Source organism: Chlorocebus sabaeus, chromosome 1, assembly GCF_047675955.1.
Source record: "Chlorocebus sabaeus isolate Y175 chromosome 1, mChlSab1.0.hap1, whole genome shotgun sequence".
Taxonomy (NCBI): domain Eukaryota; kingdom Metazoa; phylum Chordata; class Mammalia; order Primates; family Cercopithecidae; genus Chlorocebus; species Chlorocebus sabaeus.
Genome location: NC_132904.1, coordinates 93,674,781 through 93,684,606, shown reverse-complemented (window position 1 = coordinate 93,684,606; position 9,826 = coordinate 93,674,781). Strand labels below are relative to the sequence as shown.

Below are 9,826 nucleotides of genomic sequence, written 5' to 3'. Positions count from 1 at the left end.
CTTCTCAGGTCATCATGGGGATTATATGAGGTCTGTGAAAACATTTTGCAAACGTAAACCTATATAATATTATATATAAAGTATGAGCAGGCAACACAGCCATCAAACAACAAGTAATCTTAGCATTTGCAACTATTTCTTATTTAACATAGAATACCATAAGAGTAAATATTAGGGAACACTAAATGTTACATATTAAACACAAGACCACACCCCATACCTCTTTCTGCTCTAAAGCAACTTTCCATATTATCTTCTTAATTTTTAACAGACATAATAATGTGTTTGAATATGGGCTAAAAATATACATGTATTTATAAGCACTCAGTGTGAAGAACAGCTGGTGCACCCTTAAAATAGTATATTATATGCATTGCTCCTCATAAATATTTTAAAACTCTCTTTAAAGGGGAAACAAGAAAACTTTATCCAAAAGTGCCATTTCAGTGTTGCAGCGTATCTGTAGCAGCATATATCATAAATATATATTGAAATTCTATAACACAAATAGCAGAGTTACAAATGAGATATAAGGGGAAACAAATCTTTTAAATTGCAATATACATTTTTCACTTCAGTATTGTAATGATCAACAAAGATCTATAACAGATTATTACCCCAAACTGTAATAAATCTTCTGCCCTCATATTATAAGCACTTAAGACAGTCTTGGGACCACAGTGGCAAGGCTTATATTTCACCTTGTCTTCATATAATCTAGAATATATATCTATGAGGCTGTAATATGCCTAACACATATTTCCGTGCATGGCTGAAACTAAAATCTATTGCCATGGGGCTTAAAATTCAATAACAATTGTTCTTCACACTCCAAGAGAATTGAAATGGCCAAAGGAATCATCAAATACACGTATAATAATAATGGTACCAGGTAACTGTTCACCTTTAACCACTGGAGGAGAGGCAAGCTATAGAATCCACAGCCTTTGGAAATGGATCCTGATGTTCACCTTTTGTGTGCAATGCATTGAGTTACCTCTGAGTTTTTCTACTCATATATCCAGACACTCTTCCTTGGCAGGGAGAGGTCAGAAAGCACCAGGAGATTAATCTTCTTCCACTTTTCATAATATATGCAAAGTTTCTCTTATGCAGTTTTATATTATAAACATGATTATACTCATCAATGTATAAATTAAATTGAATACAACAACATAATATATCACTGGAAAAAATGGGGTAGGGAGGAAGAGGGGGAGGAAGAAGATGGAGAGAGATTGAGAGAACTTACTATTTTGGAAGACTGGATCAAAAGAATGGATTTTAAAAAAAGACTTTAAGGAATTAAAATAGAAACTACATACGCATATAACAAAATTAAACTCTACTGAAAGCTTTGATCACTGTGCTTGTGCAGTATTATGGTTTTGCAGTTTTACTACATATCATTAAAATTCAGAAATATTGGTAGTACCAATTATGCATCATAAAGAAATATTCAAGCCATATGGGATGACAACTTTTTATGCCTCCACATATGATTAATCCAGACAAGACAAAAGTGTTACAGTTTGAACATAAACTGACTTGGACATAGACCGTAGATACTTTGCTAAATTGTAATTCACTTTTTTACTTTTATTAAATATTCTTAATAGTTAACACATATTGAGCATTTACCACATGTAAGGCATGGTGCTAATTCTTCTCTGTGCACCAATTCATTTATTAACAATGGCATTGCTGAGGTTGGTGCATGCAGGGGCCTTTGAAAACAGTATGCTGAGAATAGATAGGGCTCAAGGACAGTCTCTCCAATTGAACTTTTAATGAACTCCCGTAGGCGCCAAGAAGGCGGGCAGATAAAGAAGAGCATAGAAACAAAGAACTGAGTAGAAGGTTACATCTGGGAAAAGAAAGTTTGTTTTGCATTACATTCTTTCTGCTGACCTGGGGTTTATGGAGTATAAATAAAGTGAGGCGGAGGCTCTGGGCGCAGCCGCCATGTTCTCTGTGTGTCTTTGTCTTTTGTGTGTTCTTTCATTCTCCACCACCCCCGGCACGGACCCCATCAAGTGGCGCAGCGATTAGGGTCAGCACGGGTGAGTAGGGGAGAACAAGAAGGGGAACCCCCTAGGAGCGGGTAAGGCTCGGATATTGTTAAGGGGAACCTTCTTAAGCTTTCACTATGGGAATTCCATCTCTCTGGCCTCAGAATATTTATGGCTGTTTCAAGGACTGTTGCTGTCTATGGGAGTAGAAGTGAAAGAAAAAGACTTTGAAGGGATTATTTGCCCATGTTGAACAACATTGTTACTGGTTTCAGTATCAGACTAAAGTGCAGCTGAATCGGAAAAAATGGTTACAGGTAGTAAAAGCTCTGCTTAGAGCTCTCTAGTTAGGGGATATTATGCCTCTAAAATTGTGGACCTTGTGTAACTCTATCACTCAGATATTAGAGTTACTTGAGACTGATTCGGAGTGTGGTAATGTAGCCACAGGAGGAAAGGTATCTGAGGATTTGGAAAAATAAAATAAAATAAAATAAATCTGAAATGGAGCCCATTTGTGCCAGGGTAGCAAAAGGGGGAGAAGAGAAAAAGCCAGCTCTTCCTTCTTCTAAGGGAAATTCTGACATGCAGTGTATTATGGAAATGCTTCAACAAATATTACAGATACATTCTTCTAATTCACCTTTGTGAGCTTTCCCTGTTTCTTTTCCTTCTGCCCTGTTAAAAGAGGATTTTCCAGTGCCTCCAACCCCCCGGCTTCCTTATCTTTACCTTTGTTTGGCAAAGTTTTCTCAGTGCCTTGCCCGCCATTGGGGGAGGGAGAAAAGGAAAAGATAAAAAAAAAATTTAAGGAGCTGGATCTGTTTCCAATTATTTGTGCTTCTTTTGCTCCTAATGCTCAGTTTTCAAATGGTGGCAATAATGTCCAATTTAATGCCTTACAAATTAAATTTTTATAAGAAATGAAAGCTGCCATTTCTAAGTATGAACCCCTATCCTTGGTCTTCTTGATATTTTTTCATCAGAAAATTTGATAATTCCTATAGACTAGAAGACTTTGGGGAAGGCTTTTCTTGATCATTCTCAGTGGTTACAATTGCACAGCTGGTAAATGAACAAGGCGCATGTACAGGCTAGAAAAAATGTTATGTGTGATCACCCAGGAGCCACTGAGGAACAACTCACAGGCACGGGCCAATATGCTACTCTTAATGCTCAGGCTGGTCTAGATGATGTTGCCCTTACTCAAATCAAGACTTTGTTTTTAAGGGCCTAAAATAAGGTAGAGATAACAGGAAAATCTTCCCTTTCCTCTGTGAAGATTTTACAGGGCACAAATGAACAATATCCAGATTTCACAGCCCGTCTTCAGGATGCTGTCTTGAAAATTGTGGGTGCTGACCTTGCTTCAAAAATTTTGTTACAAACGTTGTCTTTTAAAAATGCTTATGCTGACTGTCAAAAATTGTTAAAATCGTTAAAGGCCAATGGGGCCAATTTAGATAAATATATTAAAACTTATGTTAGTGTTGGAGGGGCTATTTATAATGCTCAATTATTTGCTGGAACTTTGTCTAAAGCCTTAAAAGGAAATAACAAATGAGGTGTTTGCTTTCAGTGTGGTAAACCTAGACATTTCAAAAAGAATGTCATAAAAATTGAACACTTTTATCCCTCATGGCAGAAAGCTGCCTTCAGAGGTGTACAAATGTTGTGGTAAAGGTCGACATTGGACAAATAAATGTCATTCCAAAACTGATAAAAGTGGAAATTTACTGTCTCCTCTCCTGGGAAATGGGAGCCGGGGCCCACAGGCTTGGGGCCCCAACGATTTATGTCACCAGGTCTGAAAGTGTAGTTGGTTTATCAGTCTTTACAAATGAGAAATATAAGAAAGGAAAAGAATGCACAAACTAACTAGCTTTCTTGTAATAAATCGCTAAACTAGTCAAAGGACCAAAAAATACAAGATCAGTGTGACTCTGAAGGATGTGAGATTATGGTTCTGCACTTGTTACATTAAAGAGCTAAAATAAATAGACGTAATATTAACAATAATAACAGTAATAATAGCCATAGTATACTGAGTACTTACTATGTGTCCACTACTGTGAAAAAATCTTCACATGCATTTAGTTCTTCCAACATCCCTTTAAGACTGACAAATTTTATAATTATTACCATTTTGTAGACAGGAAAACAGAGTTAAGACAGTTTTATAAATGTATCCAAGGTCATATAGCTATTATATTTTGAAAATATGACTTTCTGTCCCCAGAGCTTACATGCTTAACCCTTTCCTCTAGACTGCTCTATAAAGTACAAAAATGGTAGTCACCCTCCTTGGAATAATCGGAGGAAAGAAAAATCAGTAACTAAGTAAAAGTTGTATCTCAGCACCAGATCCAATCCCAATTTCAAGTATCCATTTAGCCTTGGATAGCATCACTGTGTTTTGAAAACCAAAATCCGTTGAGTATTTTGTGGTCCACCATCTTTTACAAAGCAGATACTCTATTGAACGATAAGTTACGAACTGAATTTTTGTACCTATAATCACCTTATTTGTTTACAAATATTTGTTATTGACTGAATCTGCATACAATACCCAGTGAGCAATGGCCTACAACATCAAGGAATAAATTCAAGTCCTTAAGGATCCCACACCTTACCCCAGTTTTTCAGCCTTTTGCGGCAACTAAGCAGAGCGCCGCTGCTGACTTAACTATTACTCAGCCTTATACTTTGTCTCCTAATAGAGGAGTATATAAATTAGCTATTAGAGTGTGTGGCCCTTTGCCAAAAGGACATGATGTTACTAATAAAATTCTTATTATGGTTCAAGTCTCACAATTTATATGCCTAGAGGCAGGGGAACGTATTCTCAATAGGGAGGGTTTGGTAGCACAGAAAAAACTGTTTTTTGGGAAACTTTAGTTTCTAATCAAAAGCTCTTATATTCATTGCACATTAATGAAATAGTTTTTAAAGGGTTAATTGATACGGGGGTGAATATGTCTATTATTTGTTTAAATTAGTGGTCTATACAATGGGAAAAAAGACAAGTTTCAGTTATACTCACTGGCTTGGGTGCTGCTTCTATGGTTTATCAAGACGTAGAACCTTTAACCTATGTCGGTCCTAAAGGTCAACAAGGTCAAGTGTTTTTTTTTATTTTTATATTGTTCCTATCAATATTAATTTTTGGGAACAAGATCTTTCACAACAATTTGCTGCTTTTTTAAACATTCCTCATATTTCCTCAGCTGCCAAAAATATGATATTCAAAATGGGCTACAATCCTTTAAACTCATAGCCACCACTCCTATTTAGGTGAAACAGTGACCATTATTTAAAGAAATACTTAGGACTCTAAAAGAGTAAGTCAAAAAACAAATGGCCGAGAGGAATATAAAGCCACGTATTTCTGCATGGAATTCCCATCTTTGTCTTGTCTTAAAACTATAAATGTTTACATTAAACCTAGGGAAAGTTTACAGCCTGGTCTTCCTAATCCTGCCCTTATCCCACAAAGTTAAAAATTAATGGTCATAGATCTCAAAAATTGTTTTTTCTCTATTCAGTTACAACCTCAAGATTGTAAAAAGTTTGCCTTTATTATTCCTAAATATAATAATGGACAACCCATTCAAAAATATCAGCAGAAGCTTCTTCCTCAGGGTATACTTAATAGCCCTACTATATGTCAAAAATTCATACATAGGACTTTAAATCCTGTAAAAAATCAGTTTCCAACTACGTTAATTTATCATTGTATGGATCTTCTCTGTCCCTGTTTTTAATAATTCTCAGCCACTTTCTCGATATCAATGGAAAGTTTTACCTCAAGATATGTTAAACAGCCCTACCTTATGTCAAGAACTTGTCCTTTTGCATCATTACAAACTCAGCTTTCTTTCTATTCACTTAAAATTGCCCCAGAAAAAATTCAACTGGATTTTCCTATTCAATATTTAGGTTATACCTTAGGAGCACAAAATATTCGACTCCAAAAAATTCAAAGTCGACGTGATCATTTCAAAATATTAAATGACTTTCAAACGATGCGTCCTGTTTTAGGAATATAACATCTTTTTTCTATTCTAGAAGGAGACAGTCACTTGGACAACTCACGCCATTTAACTCCTTTGGCTTTACAGGAATTCCAGCTTGTAGAAGAGCAACTTTAAAAGGCCCCTTCTTAATGTTTCCTTTTCTTTTTGTTTATTTCATACTTTACATTCTCCTACAGGAATGATTCATCAGACCAATCGGCCGCTGGAATGGATCTTTTTGTTCAATAAAACATCTAAACGCTTGGCTACTTATATCGATTGTTTAGCTGAACTCAGGATGGCATCACTGTCGACAACTTTGGGGACGAGATCCTTCCTTAATTATCTCTCAATTCACTCATAGTCAGATCACTTATCTTCTTGCAACTTCTGATTCTTGGCAAGAAGCTTCATCAATCTTGAGTTACAGTTTATCCTTATCCTTTGGTGCAACAGGGAGAATTGTTTGCTATTCTCATGGTCTTACTTGATTTCCCTACTACTGGTTGTAACATTGTTAGTGATTCTCAATACGCCATTTATGTTACTTCTTATATTTCTCAGGCCACTTTACCTCTTTGTGCTACTTCTTCTCTTCAGAAATTCTTTTCTTTGTTATCCTTTACTTTGAGCCAACGTCGAGCTCCTTTATTCATCACTCATCTTCGTTCTCATTCTCAACTTTCTGGACCATTAGTTCATGGTAATACTCAGATTGATTTGCTTTTAATCGGCCACCTACATGCTGCAGAACAAAAATACACTCTACATCACACTAATAGTTCTGGCCTTCAACGACGGTTTCATTTAACTTATAAACAAGCTCGTTCTCTTATTTGAGCTTGTCCTTCCTGTGCTCCTTTGAGCATTCCATCCTTCCATCCTGGGGTTAATCCATGAGATGTCCCTTCTTTTGGACGATTAAAATGTTCATCATACCATTGATACCTTTTCTCATTTCTGTTATTACTCATCTCTTAGTTTGTTTCGCCATCATGGGCATTCCTCTTATACTTAAAACTGATAATGCCCCTGCTTATGTCTCCCATAAATTACAAGTTTTCTTACAGCAATACAATATTCAACATATCACCGGTATCCCGGGCAACAGTCAAGGTCAAGCCATCATTAAGCGCGCAAATTTAACCTTAAAAACTCAACTGCTAAAACAAAAAGGGGGAAATGAGCCCCCCAAAAAACCAGATTTTTTTGAAGGGGAACTTTTCTACCTTAATTTTTTTGATTTTGAAGGTTCTTTTTACCTTAATTATTTTTTGAATCAGTGGAGACAATTGCAAGACTCCGCTGTCGTAACCCATCTTTCCTCACCTCCCTCGGTGATAGTCCCCGCTGACAATTTAAAGATTTGGTATCCTAATGAAGAAGGTAAGTATGTTCAAGGGCAAGTTCTAAAACAGGGACGGGGCTATGCTCTTGTCCTTACAGGGAGCGGACCTGAGTGGTTTCCTACAAGATGACTGAAACCCTGTTGAAAAGAAAACTGGATTCAGCATGCATTTCTTCCTTTGTTGGATGTGCCTTGGCGGAGGACTTATTTCCCTTAGTGAGGCTTTGTATGAATATTGCACTTATATTCCCTTTCCACCCTTTTATCAGGGAGTCGCCTGGGGAGAGGCGGAAATTAAGGTTTTCACCAATGACACTACTTGGATGCTGTCCCCCTATATAGACAAGGACAATATAGAACGGAAAACGGGAATTATAAACAACACATACCAATTTGGAGTGGAAGAACTTCCAATATGCATGGGAAATAGTTCTCATTGTCTCCGAAAATCGCATGAAGCCTGGGTTGTTCGCTATAATCATAGTCATGTGGCTGCTAATACTGTTATTATAATCATACTGTATATAGTAATGAAACTATTCCTAGTTCTTTACCTTTTTGTCCTATTCCAGAGGTTTCTCCTAATATTGAGGTGCTGGAGTGGCAACAATGTCGGGGAAATAAACCCCGGATTTTATTAGAATACAATGGGATGCAAATAACTGATTGAAGTGTGCACGGTGATTTTCAAACAAAATTTAGTCACATACCTTTGAAATGGCACCGGGTAAATAACAGTATTGCTGCTAACAATAATGAAACCTTGGTATGGCGTGAAGGAGGCCTAAGTACAGAGTCATCTTTGGAAGTTGTTAGCTGCAGGCGATGCCATTAGCATTTTTGTGGGGAATATGCCCCTTAATCTTTCTAACCCGAATAACTCCTTTCATATTCAGTTATATCGAAATACCTCCTGATATATTATTGTTTGTGTCTGTAAGCCCTACCTATTATTAGCAGGGAATTTGACATGGGATAATGATATGGGGATTGTTAATTGTACAGATACGTGTACATTTTTGTCTTGCCTCAATCATTCCTGGTGGCACAACTTTACTGAGGATATTTATATCCTCAGGGCTCGTAAGGAAATTTGGCTACCTGTTAACCTTACGCGACCATGGGGGGCATCACCTCTTGAGACTTATATTTGGACTTCTCTCCAGCGAACCCTCCGTGCCCTTGGATTTATAATTGCCTTGGTGATGAGCCTTGTCGCCATCGTCTCCACTGCGGCCGTAGCAGGGCTCGCTCTTCATCAAAGCATACAAAATGCTGAATTTGTGCAGCAATGGCACGAACAATCTCATTGGTTATGGCTTCAACAACGAAACATTGATTCTCAACTTGCTGAAAGATTGGACAACATGGAACAAGCCTTGACATGGCTTGGAGATCAGCTCACTGTCCTCAGTACTCGGATAACATTACAATGTGATTGGAACTCCACTCAATTTTGTGTAACGCCTATGCTTTTTAACATCTCTCAAAATTGGACCGTAATCCAAAAATTATTAATAGGCCATAAAAATATTAGTTTGGACATCCAAGAGCTCACTCAGAACATCTCCAAAGCATTTCGACAACAATTACATGTGTTGTCCAGAACTGTAACCCTTCAGGAGCTGGGTCAGTACCTTACTGCCTTTAACCCATGGACCCAGATGAAGACATGGATTTCTACAATCTCTGGAAGTATATTGCTTTGGGCACTTGGATTGGGTTTGCTTCTTTTGGTGATTCGATGCTCCCTCAGTCGCCTCCAAAAACAAAAGAAAACACAAGAACAAATATGAGCTACCTTTTTAGAATTGAGGCAAAACAAAAAAAAAGGGGGGGAAATGCAGGGGCCTTTGAAAACAGTATGCTGAGAATAGATAGGACTCAAGGACAGTCTCTCCAATTGAACTTTTAATGAACTCCCGTAGGCGCCAAGAAGGCGGGCAGATAAAGAAGAGCATAGAAACAAAGAACTGAGTAGAAGGTTACATCTGGGAAAAGAAAGTTTGTTTTGCATTACATTCTTTCTGCTGACCTGGGGTTTATGGAGTATAAATAAAGTGAGGCGGAGGCTCTGGGTGCGGCCGCCATGTTCTCTGTGTGTCTTTGTCTTTTGTGTGTTCTTTCATTCTCCACCACCCCCGGCACGGACCCCAACAGGTGCAACTATTTTCTCCATTTTACAGTTGATAAAACTGAGGTTTAAAGGGATTAAGAAACTTGGTCATGATTTTACACCTTATATATTTGAAGCCAGGACTGGGACCCAGGTCAGACTGACTTAAAACCCCATTCCTTCACCTACTATTGTCATACAATGTTTATTGGAAGTCAACCTTATGCCAGGCACTGTAATAGGTAACAGAAAAATAAAAACTAATAAGACACTCTCCCTTTACTTGTTGAGCCTATAATCTAGACAGAAAATATAGAAGCAGCGTGTAATACTA

The 9,826-nt window shown here is 37.5% G+C and overlaps 2 long non-coding RNA genes across 2 annotated transcripts; one reads left to right on the top strand and one right to left on the bottom strand.

Moving 5' to 3' along the window:
• Window positions 1-1,759: 1,759 nt before the first annotated feature.
• LOC140712741 (uncharacterized) lies at window positions 1,760-9,477 on the top strand. The gene is made up of 2 exons (XR_012094460.1): window positions 1,760-2,063; window positions 7,475-9,477. It is a non-coding gene; the product is annotated as an uncharacterized lncRNA (long non-coding RNA).
• LOC140712742 (uncharacterized) lies at window positions 5,175-7,477 on the bottom strand. The gene is made up of 2 exons (XR_012094461.1): window positions 6,063-7,477; window positions 5,175-5,564 (listed from the first exon to the last, which is right to left on the bottom strand). It is a non-coding gene; the product is annotated as an uncharacterized lncRNA (long non-coding RNA).
• Window positions 9,478-9,826: the final 349 nt, after the last annotated feature.